Here is an 11,188-nt window from a genome sequence, read left to right on the forward strand (position 1 = left end):
CACTCCTGAAGGCAGCAAGTGCACACCACAGCACACAGGTGTTGAGTCTCCACAGAGTCCTGGCCCAGCCTTGGAAAACCAGGCCCACTCACAGGAACAGTACATTGTACAGGTGCAGTTAGCTCACAGCAGTTTGGTCCGCTCCTGAAGGAAAGGTCTTCTCCCAAGCTCCAGGATACAGCAGCTGCTCACCTCCCAGCACACACACAGGGGTTCAATCTTCAGGAGGCCCAGTCCCAGGGCTAGGCCTCCCCACAGGAACAGCTCCTCTGGTCAAATGTATGTCTTCCACAGGGCTCAGTCCAATCACCAATAAAAAGTGAAAATACATACAAAAAGCAAAGAAAACTAGAGTCCAAGGCCTAAGCCCTACCATAAAAGTAACATTGTCTTTTTCTCAAAAAAAGGAGAGTAGGAAGAGAAAAGAGTAACACACAGGCTGGAACCAGCCAGGGAAACAACCCCCTAATGAGAATAGAGTCACACCTGAAACACATTATGTGCATCAGGAGTTTAACAATCAGTCCTCACTAAAAGGAATGCCAGCTAACAAACTGGCTAAATAATCCAGCCAGTTCAGGAATCAGGTTTTCTCCTCCAAAAAAAAGGAAAGCAGAAACTAACAGTCACCATACTGACTATAACACCAGCAAGCATAGAGTCAGTCCCCTAAATTGAGAAGACCTCTGAATCTCCTGTTAATTTTTTTCTTCTGTCACCACAAAGCTGGACAAGTTTTTTTTTTATTAAACGCAGTAATCTCATTGAGAATTTAGGCCAGTAACATTTTGACATTTTGATCATATCTTCTGTTTATTTTCTTTTTTTTAGATATCTTCTGTTTATATATGTCAGCCAGGGTTCCTGGATTGGCCCAGGCTAATAATGCCGATCAGGTATCACATGCACAGCAAGATCCACCTGGGCCAACCACATTCCAATCACTCCAGTATGTTCGTGTTGTTTTAGAGTTCACTGCCAGATTAAGATCAAAGTTGTTCTTCAGGATGGATTCAGTTGCCTTAACCTTGGATAATGAACTGACTGAGCTTCAGTTCAGAGGTGCACAACACTTATGAGAGAAGGGAAAAAAAAACAATAATTTGAACAAGCAAAGAACCCATGCCTGGGCAAAAAGACTTTATTTACTTATCCATACCCCTCATTATTTTTCAATCTTCATAAATTCACCCCTTTGCCTCCAACGCTCCAAGGAAAACAGCCCCAGCCTATTCAGCCTCTTTCTATAGCTGAACTCCTCCAACCCTGGCAACATCTTTATAAATCTATTCTGAACCTGTTCAAGTTTTAGAACATCCTTCCTATAGGAAGGAGACCAGAATTGCATGCAATATTCCAAAAGTCACCTAACCAACTTCCTGTACAACCACAAAATCACCCTCCCAAATCCTATATGCAATACTCTGACCAATAAAGGAAAGCATACCAAATGCCTTCTTCACTATCCTATTTATCTGCGACTCTACTTTCATGGAACTACGAGCCTGAACCTCAAGATCACTTCGTTCAGCAACACTCCCTAAAACTTTACCATTAAGTGTATAAGTCCTGCTAAGATTTGTTTTTCCAAGATGCATCACCTCACATCTAACTAAACCTAACTTTACCTGTCACTCCTGAGCTCATTGGCCTATCTGATCAAAATCCTGTTGTACTCTGACTGTCCACTACACCTTAAATTTTGGTGTAATCTGCAAGCTTACTAACTATACCTCTTATGTTCACATCCAAATCATTTATATAAATGGAGAAAAGTAGTGGACACAGCACCGATCCTTGTGGAACTCCACTTGTCACAGGCCTCCCGTCTGAAAATCAACCCTCCACCACTACCACCAGCATTTTCACTTCGAGCCAGTTCTCCCTTTATTCCATGATATCTAAATGTGTTAACCATTCTCCCATGGGGAACCTCGTCAAATGCCTTACTGAAGTCTACATAGATTACGCACACCACTCTGCCCTCACCAATCCTCTTTGTTACTTCTTGAAAAGAAACTCAATCAAGTTTGTGAGACATGATTTCCCATGCACAAAGCAATGCTGACTATTCCTAATCAGTCTTTGCCTTTCCAAATACATGTAAATCCGGTCCCTCAGGAATCCCTCCAACAAAATGCCCACCAACATCAGGCTCATTGGTCTATAGTTCCCTGGCATTTCTCTTCCACCTTTCTTAAATATTGGTACTACATTTGTCAGCTTCCAGTCTTCCAGCACCTCACCTGAGATTATCAATGATGCAAATATCTCAGCAAGAGGCCCATCAAACATTTCCCCACGATTTGAACTATCGGGGGAGGCTGAATAGGCTGGGGCTGTTTTCCCTGGAGCGTCAGAGGCTGAGGGTTGAAAAATCATGTGGGACATGGATATGATAAATTGAAAACAATATTTTCCTTGGGTTGGGGAGTCCAGAACTAGACAGCATATGTTTAGAATGACAGTGGAAAGATATAAATTCGACCTAAGGGGTAATGTTTTGATGCAGAGGGTATTGCATGTCTGGAATGAGCTGCCAGAGGGAATAAAGGAGGCTGGTAACAATTGTAGCCTTTAAAAGGTATCTGGATGGGTGTATGAATAGTGCTGGCAAATGGGACAAGATTAGGTTTGGATATCTGGTCAGCATGGACGAGTAGGACAGATGGGTCTGTTTCAATGGTGTACATCTCTATGACTCTACGAAATTCCTACTTTGATTTTATCTTCCAAAATTCAACACCTCACATTTTTCTGTACTAAACTCAATTTGCCATTTCTTGGCCTAATTCCCCAGATGATCAAGGAGCTGCTGTAATTTCTGATAACCTTCCTCACTGTCCACAATACCATGTATTTTATTGTCATGTGCAAACTTACTCATCAAGCTTTGAACATTCTCATCCTAATCATTGATATAGACGACAAACAGAAATTGGCCCAGCGCATACCCTTGATGCACACCACAAGTCACAATGTTCCAGTGCAAGTATCTTCCACTATTACCCTTCGCTTTCAACCATCAAGGCAATTTTGTATCCAATTTGCCAGCTCCCCCTGGATTCCATGTGATCAAATCTTTCAGAGCAGCCTAACATGGTGTATTTCATCAAAGGCCTTACTGAAATCCATATAGACTACATCTACGACCCCTCACTTGTCAACCTTCCTGATCACTTCACCAAAGAACTGTAAAAAATTTATGAGGCATGATCTCCCAGGCACAATGTCATGCTGACTGCTTCTAATCAAAATTCCTGTATTCCTGATGAAGGGCTTTTGCCCGAAACTTCGGTTTTACTGCTCCTTGGATGCTGCCTGAACTGCTGTGCTCTTCCAGCATCACTAATCCAGAATCTGGTTTCCAGCATCTGCGGTCATTGTTTTTACCTAATCATACTCTGTCTTTCCAAATGCATGTATGTCTTATCTCTCAGAATCTTCTCAAGTAACTTACCTAACACAATGCTAGGTTTATTGTTCTATAGTTCCCAGGTTTTATTTGCAGTCCTTTTTGCATAAAGACCTCATCCATGGATAACAATCACCCCTCACCTCCGTCCTAAGCCTCAAAGTATCCTTCCATATACGTCAGAAATTTACCTGTACTTCTACAAATGTCTTCCGCTGTAGTCTCCTCTAAATTGGGGAGACAGGACATTCCTGATGAAGGGCTTTTGCCCGAAACGTCAATTTCGCTGCTCGTTGGATGCTGCCTGAACTGCCGTGCTCTTCCAGCACCAGCAATCCAGAACCAACTTTCAGATCCTTTCAGAGAACATCTCTGGGAACTCACATCAACCAGCCCCACCTCCCTATGGCTGAATACTTAACTCCCCCTTGCACTCCATCATGCTCGTCCTGGGCCTCCACCATTGTGAAACCCTAATCACATGAAAGAACACCTCATCTTCTGTCTTGGGACACTGCAACCACACTGGATTAATGTGGATTTCACCAGTTTCCTCATTCCCCCCACCTTATCCCAGCCCAAGCCTCCAACTTGGCCCTTTCCTCTTGACCTGACCATCCTCTTTCCCATCCATCCGCTCCACCCTGTGCTCCAACATATCACTTTCTCCCCCACCTTCATCTCCCTATCTCACTCTCGGTTGCCTTCCCCCCAGCCCCACCCCTCTGCCATTAATCTGTCAGCCCCCTGTTCCACAAGCATTATTCCTGATAAAGGGTTTTGCCTGAAACGTCAATTCTCCTGCTCTTCGGATGCTATCTGACTTGCTGTGCTTTTCCAGCACCACTTGCTCGTCTTAGACAAACAGTGTCTTGATAGCCTTGGCTCCTCCCAGTGCTTATGAGCATTGAAAAATCAACAGTATAACAGGAGGTGGCAAAGTCAGAGAGAAGGAGAGAATGTTGAAGAAAGCAACAGGTAGAAGTTGAAAAGTTATCTGCAAAGTTGGCACAAGTAAGATGTGCAGTATCTTGCTCCATGATACAGTAATTGCATTTGCATTGAAGAACTTGAGAATGAGCTGAAAATGTGTTGCTGGAAAAGCGCAGCAGGTCAGGCAGCATCCAAGGAGCAGGAGAATCAATGTTTCATTCCTGAAGAAGGGCTTATGCCCGAAACGTTGATTCTCCTGCTCCTTGGATGCTGCCTGACCTGCTGCGCTTTTCCAGCAACACATTCTTCAGCTCTGATCTCCTGCATCTGCAGTCCTCACTTTCTCCTAGAACATGAGGATGACCAAGTACATTTCAATTAAGATTGTGAGATATAACGGTGTCAAGGTTTGCTGTGGAGCCACTTAAATAGTATGCACTTCCTGTTTTGTTTGCAAGAATAGGTATCATTCAAATCATTACGTTTAAGGGTGAAAAGGAAGTTGATTGGACACCTTTCAGAAATGTGTCAAAGTAGTGGCATATATCAGAATTTCAGACTAAAATGTCTTCAAGATACTATCATGTGAATTCCTTTGTGTCTGGAAGCATGAGTCTGTTCTACCTAAGCATCTGTTTGTTTCGTAGTTGATGTCCAGAGTACAACCAGGGGGAAAGTCTACTGAAAAAATCCAGGGTCAAATGTCCCCTTGTTTAAGAAAAAGACATGCTAACACTTCCACTAAATACTTTCAGCATGTGCTTTGGCTGTGAGAAGAGAGATATCTGATCATTCCCACGTAACTGCTGTTCGACAAAATTAAAAACTTAATTTGCCAACGCATCAAATGCAGAACAAAACCAATTTGATCAAGCAAGCTGCTGCTGGATGTGTCCTGTTGAACTGTTGACAAATTTAGAAAATCAATGATCATTTATACTTGGCACGACTGGGTCAAGAGACTGCAACTGTCTGAATTAAATTCAAGGCACAATGTAAGTTTATGCATTTATTTTTGGTTCAGTCGTGTGTGGCTATTGCATTCCTTCCTAGTGTCAGCAAATAAACAAAACAGTGCAGTCCTGACAGCAACAAGGAAAGCAATCTGAAATGATTTGAAGTGGGTCATACTTTTACCCCTATGAGAAAGTAAGGACTGCAGATGCTGGAGATCAGATTTGAAAAGTGTGGCAATGTAAAAGCATGGCAAATGGTATTGGTATTAAATGCTTGGGGTTTTGGGATTTGGAATCCCCCCCACAATTCCACTGTAATGCTATCTGAGATAGAGTCGTAGAATAATACAGCATGGAAATAGGCCCTTCGGTCCAAACTGATTAATGTTGCCCACTTAGCTAATTCCAGTTGACCGCATCTGGTCCATATCCCTCTACATTCTTTCTATTCATGCACCTATCCAGACTTTTAAAAAAAATTGCTATTGTACCCGCCTCACCCATTTTCTCCAGCTGCCCATTCCATATGCACACCACTCTCTCTGTGAAGAAGGTGCCCCTTAGGTCTTTCTTAAATTTTTCTACTCTCACTTAAAACCTATGTCCTCTAGCTTTCAAGTCTCCATCCCTGGGAAAAAGACTATCTGCATTCATCCTAACAATGCCCCTCATGATTTTATACACCTCAGTAAGGTTATCCCTCATTCTCCTGCATTCCAGGGAATAAAGTCCTATCTTGGCCTACCTCTCCATATAACTCAGGCCTACTGGGTGCCTGGCAAAATCCTCGTAAATCTTCTTGGCACTCTTTCCAGTTTAACTGACTTTCTTTACCAGGGTGATCAAGATTGTACACAAGACTCCAAATACGGCCTCACCAATGACATATACAGCCGTAAAATAATGGCCGAAAACCTATAGTCAATGCCTCAGTTGAAGAAGCCAGCATCTTAAAGCCTTCTTCACCACACTGTCTACCAGCTATGCCACTTTCAAAGAAACATGTACTTGTACATCAAGGTCCCTCTGTTCCATAACACTCCTCAGGACCTCACCATTTACTGTATAAGTCCTACCTTGGTTTGACTTTCCAAAGTGCAACACCTCACACTTCACCGCACTGAATTCCATTTGCCAATCCTCCACCACTTCCCCATCTGACCAAGATCCCTGTGTAATTTTTGCGAACATACCTCATTATCAATGACACCTGGTAATTTTGTATCATCCGCAAACTTACTAATCATGCCTTGTACATTCACACCCTGATGTAAATAACAAATAACGATGTCCCTTCACTGACCCACGGCACATCACTAGTCACAGTATCCAGTCCGAGAACAAACTTTAACCATCAACCTTTGTTTCCTACCATCAAAGCAATTTCGAATCCAATTAGCTAGCTATTTCTGGATCCAATGTGACCAAACCTTCATGATTAGGGGAAAGTGAGGACTGCAGATGCTGAAGATCAGAGTCGAGAGCGTGGTGCGAGAAAAGCACAGCAGGTCAGGCAGCATTCGAGAAACAGGAGAATTGACGTTTCAGACATAAGCCGTCCTAATGAAGGGTTTATGCCCAAAACATCAATTCACTTGCTCCTCGGATGCTGCCTAACCTTCATCTCTAGCCTGCTGTGCGGGACCTTGTCAAAATTCCATTTAGACAACATCCATTGCCCTATCCTCATCTATCCTCTTGGTTACCTCTTTGAAAAACTCCATAGATCCCCCAAAGTTGCCACACAATTTGATAGGGTTGTTAAGAAGGTGAGTGTTGTGTTGGTTTTCATGAGCAAGGGATTGATTTTAAGAGCCATAGGGTTATGTTGCAGCTCTAAAATGCGCTGGTTAGACCACACTTGGAATGTTGTGTTTAATTCAGGTTGCGTCATTATAAGAAGGACATTGAAGCTTTAGATAGGGTGCAGAAGAGACTTAGCAGGATGTTGTCTGGACTAGAAGGCAGGTCTTATGAAGAAAGGCGAAAGTGAGGTTTGCAGATGCTGGAGATTAGAGTAAAGATTAGAATGGTGCTGGAAATGCACAGTAGGTCAGGTAGTATCTGAGAAACAGGAAAATCGACATTTCGGGCAGGTGCCCAATGCGAATGGCTCCTGCCCGAAACATCGATTTTGGTGCTCCTCAGATGCTGCCTGACCTACTGTGCATTTCCAGCACCACTCTAATCTTGACTCTTATGAGGAATAGTTGAGGGAACTAGGGTGCTCTTGATTGAAATAAAGAAGCTCAGGAGAGGTGATTTGATAGAGGTGTACAGGATGATGAAGGGCAATGATATGCTGGATAGCCAGACACTTTTCCCCAGGACAGACATGAATATCACCCGGGGGCATAATTTTAAGGTTATGGAGAAAGGTATAGGGGAAATGCCATAAGTAGGTTCTTTATACAGAGAGTGGTGGGTGCATGGAATGCAATGCCAGCAGTGGTAGTAGAGTCAGATACATTAGGGACATTTAAGCAACTCTTTGAAAGGCACATGGATGATAGTTAAATGAAGGGTAAGTAGGTTAAATTGATCTCAGATTAGGATAAGAGGTTGACACAACATTGAGGGCCACAGGACTTATACTGTGTTGTACTGTTCTATACTCTTGTGTTCCAACAAGTTTACTGAAGCTTGGGAAACTGATTGGAGAAATGTGGCATCATTATTCAAGAAGGGAGCACGGAATAAACCAGCCTAACATTCGTCGTGGAAGCCTTTGGAAGCAATTCTAAGGGACTGAATTAATCTTCCTTTAGAGAGGCAGGGATTAATCAAGAACACTCAACATGGTTTTGTTAAGGGGTCAGCAAATCTAAACAAATTGATGTAATTTTTCAAAGTTGTGACCAGTGTGTAATTGAGGGTAACGCTCTGGACTTCAGCAAAGCTATTGATAAGGTCTGAGATGGGAGACTGATAGCAAAAGGTCCAGCGGCTCCAAGGAATCTTGGAAAATTTGATGCAAATTGGCTGAGTGGTGGGAAGCTGAGACTGATGGATGAGGCATGTTTTTCTGACTGGATTTCTGTGTTCAGGGTATCATACAAGATTCACAACCCTTGCTGTTTGTGGTTTCCGTAAAAGGTTTAGGCTTGAATGTCGGAGAGTTGATCAGTAAGTTTGCAGACCATACAAAGATTAGTGGGGTGGTAAACTGTAAGTAGGGTAAATAGCCTGGGATGACAGGAGGATATAGATGGACAACTCAGATGGTCTGTTCATTGGGAAATGGGATACAGCCCAGATAAATGTGAGGTGATGCACTTCATAGGCAAACATGCACAGGGAATACATTTTGAATGGAAGGACCATGGGAAGCACAGAGGATCACAGAAATCTAGATGTGATTGTACAGTGGCTTTTTAAGGTATCAGACCAGGTAGATAAAGTGGTTCATGATGAAGAAGGGCTCATTCCCAAAACATCGATTCTCCTGCTCCTTGGATGCTGCCTGACCTGCTGCACTTTTCCAGCAAGACATTTTCAGCTCTGATCTCCAGCATCTGCAGTCCTCACTTTCTCCTCTATGATGTAGCTTCCCCTGTTAGCTGAGCCAAGAGTTTCAGAGCAGGGAAGTGAGCCAGAACTCTAAAAAACCGTGATTTGGCCACAGCCGCAGTATTGTATGCCACTATAGAATGCATAATATAGGAGGGAAAGTGACAGCACTGAGAAGAGAATGAAGAATTTTTATCTGAATATTGCCTACACTGAAGTTTTAGCTATGAAGAGAGATTGGACAGACTTGGGTGTTTGAGAATTTTTTTTTCACCTGGAGTGCAGTGGCAATCTAGAACTCACTGCCTGTAACGGTGGTAGAAGCAAAAATATGTTAATATTTAAGAAGTATAAATATGCACTTGTGATGGGACAGCACACAAAGCATTGGGCCATGCAATGGAAAATGGTATCAGAATAGAGAGGTGGTGGATATTGATTATAGAACATAGAAAGATACAGCGCAGTACAGGCCCTTCGGCCCTCGATGTTGCACCGATCCAAGCCCACCTAACCTACACTAGCCCACTTTCCTCCATATGCCTATCCAATGCCCGTTTAAATGCCCATAAAGAGGGAGTCCACACCACTGTTACTGGCAGGGCATTCCATGAACTCACGACTCGCTGAGTAAAGAATCTACCCCTAACATCTGTCCTATACCTACCACCCCTTAATTTAAAGCTATGTCCCCTCGTAATAGCTGACTCTATACGTGGAAGAAGATTCTCATAGTCAACCCTATCTAAACCCTATCTAGCACAAGCTTGGGCCATGGGTTTTTTTGTGCTTCGACCTCTATGACCAGACTGTTAAATTCTGATTACTCATCCAGTCTCCATGGTGTCTCTCTCAGGTGAGCTGCCATGCTTAATGTTGTTAACTCCCAGTGACCATTGAGTCTTCATCGATATCACTTCTCTGTCACCATGGCATTCCCTTTGCCTTTTGCTCTAGGACACCGTAACCATTTATTCTTAGAATTTGAAAAAAAAACCAGTAGTTCTCCACGAGCTGTGTAAGTACCCTCCACAAGTCCATGATGGAAAATCCACAATTGTCCTGCCATGCTCTGTACTTGGAGACCAAACCAGCCAGGGATTCAACTTCAAGCCAATAGCTGGAACCCCTCAACTTGCTGCTGAAATTACTGACAAAGGCAAAAGGGGTAGACTGAAGCTGTTTTCCCTGGAGTGTCGGAGGCTGAGGGGTGACCCTGTAAAGGTTTATAAAATCATGAAGGGCATGGATTGGGCAAATAGACAAGGTCTTTTCCCTGTGGTAAAGAGTCCAGAACTAGAGTGCGTAGGTTTAGGGTGAGAGGAGAAAAGATTGAAAGAGACCTAAAAGACAACATTTTCACAGAGAGTGTGGTGAATGTATGAAATAAGCAGCCAGAGGAAACATAGGCTGGCACATTTACAAAATTTAAAAGATACCTGGATAGGTATATGAATAGGAAGGGTTTAGAGGGAAAATAGACCAAGTGCTGGCAAATGTAATTAAGTTATCTGGTCGGCATAGAAAAGTTGGACTAAAGGATCTGTTTATGTCCCGTACATCTCTATACTCTATGATAGATTGACTATAACAACTCATCAACAGATTGTTGTTGTTTTATTGAGCCACTAACATGGGGATGTAATTTATATGGTGGAACAGCAATTGACATTGGACACTGACTATGTCTCTACAAAAGCTGCGTTCACAACGTCCACATCAGTGACCATTACAGCGGGTTTCACACAAAATAATCCACCATTTCAACTCTTTCATCACAAAAATGTTTCTGAAATTAGTGTTATAATATTTTACGCTGAGACGAAGTCAAAACATTTATCTCCTGCAATATCTTGTGAAAACCTAAAAATTCCAGAAATATCTCGGACATTGCAGTGACAACTCACATTTAGTGAAAAAAACGTTGGAGAGATTTTCTCTGGAAGAGCCTTCCTATTCTGGAAGTTGTTTAAAACCTCCGCACGAACTCAATTCATCCAAACCCTTCACAGTGCCGCTCCGAACTACATTACCCATACTGCACTTGGGCCCCACGCCTGCTCACTGCAAAGGTAAACGCATTGCATTGCTGTTGTCGCTTCAGGTGCCTGATGGGAGCTGTAGTTCTGACCCGCTCAACCTGACCTGATATTGGAGGTGCATTCCTGTATATGTCGGCCCCTAGCGGTTGAAATCAGGATCTCTTCACGCTTCCCCTTCTTTCAAAGGCCTTCTTCCCCTCCTCCCTCAAACTCACCATTCCTTCACCACCTCTCGGTCCAGAGGACAGGAATCACCCGGGCTCGACTGGACACAGCTGATAACCCGAGTGTCGCCTTGAAAGCATTCTGTTGTAGGTGGTCTGTAAAACGGC

Source organism: Hemiscyllium ocellatum, chromosome 35 (assembly GCF_020745735.1).
Source record: "Hemiscyllium ocellatum isolate sHemOce1 chromosome 35, sHemOce1.pat.X.cur, whole genome shotgun sequence".
In the NCBI taxonomy this organism is placed as follows: domain Eukaryota; kingdom Metazoa; phylum Chordata; class Chondrichthyes; order Orectolobiformes; family Hemiscylliidae; genus Hemiscyllium; species Hemiscyllium ocellatum.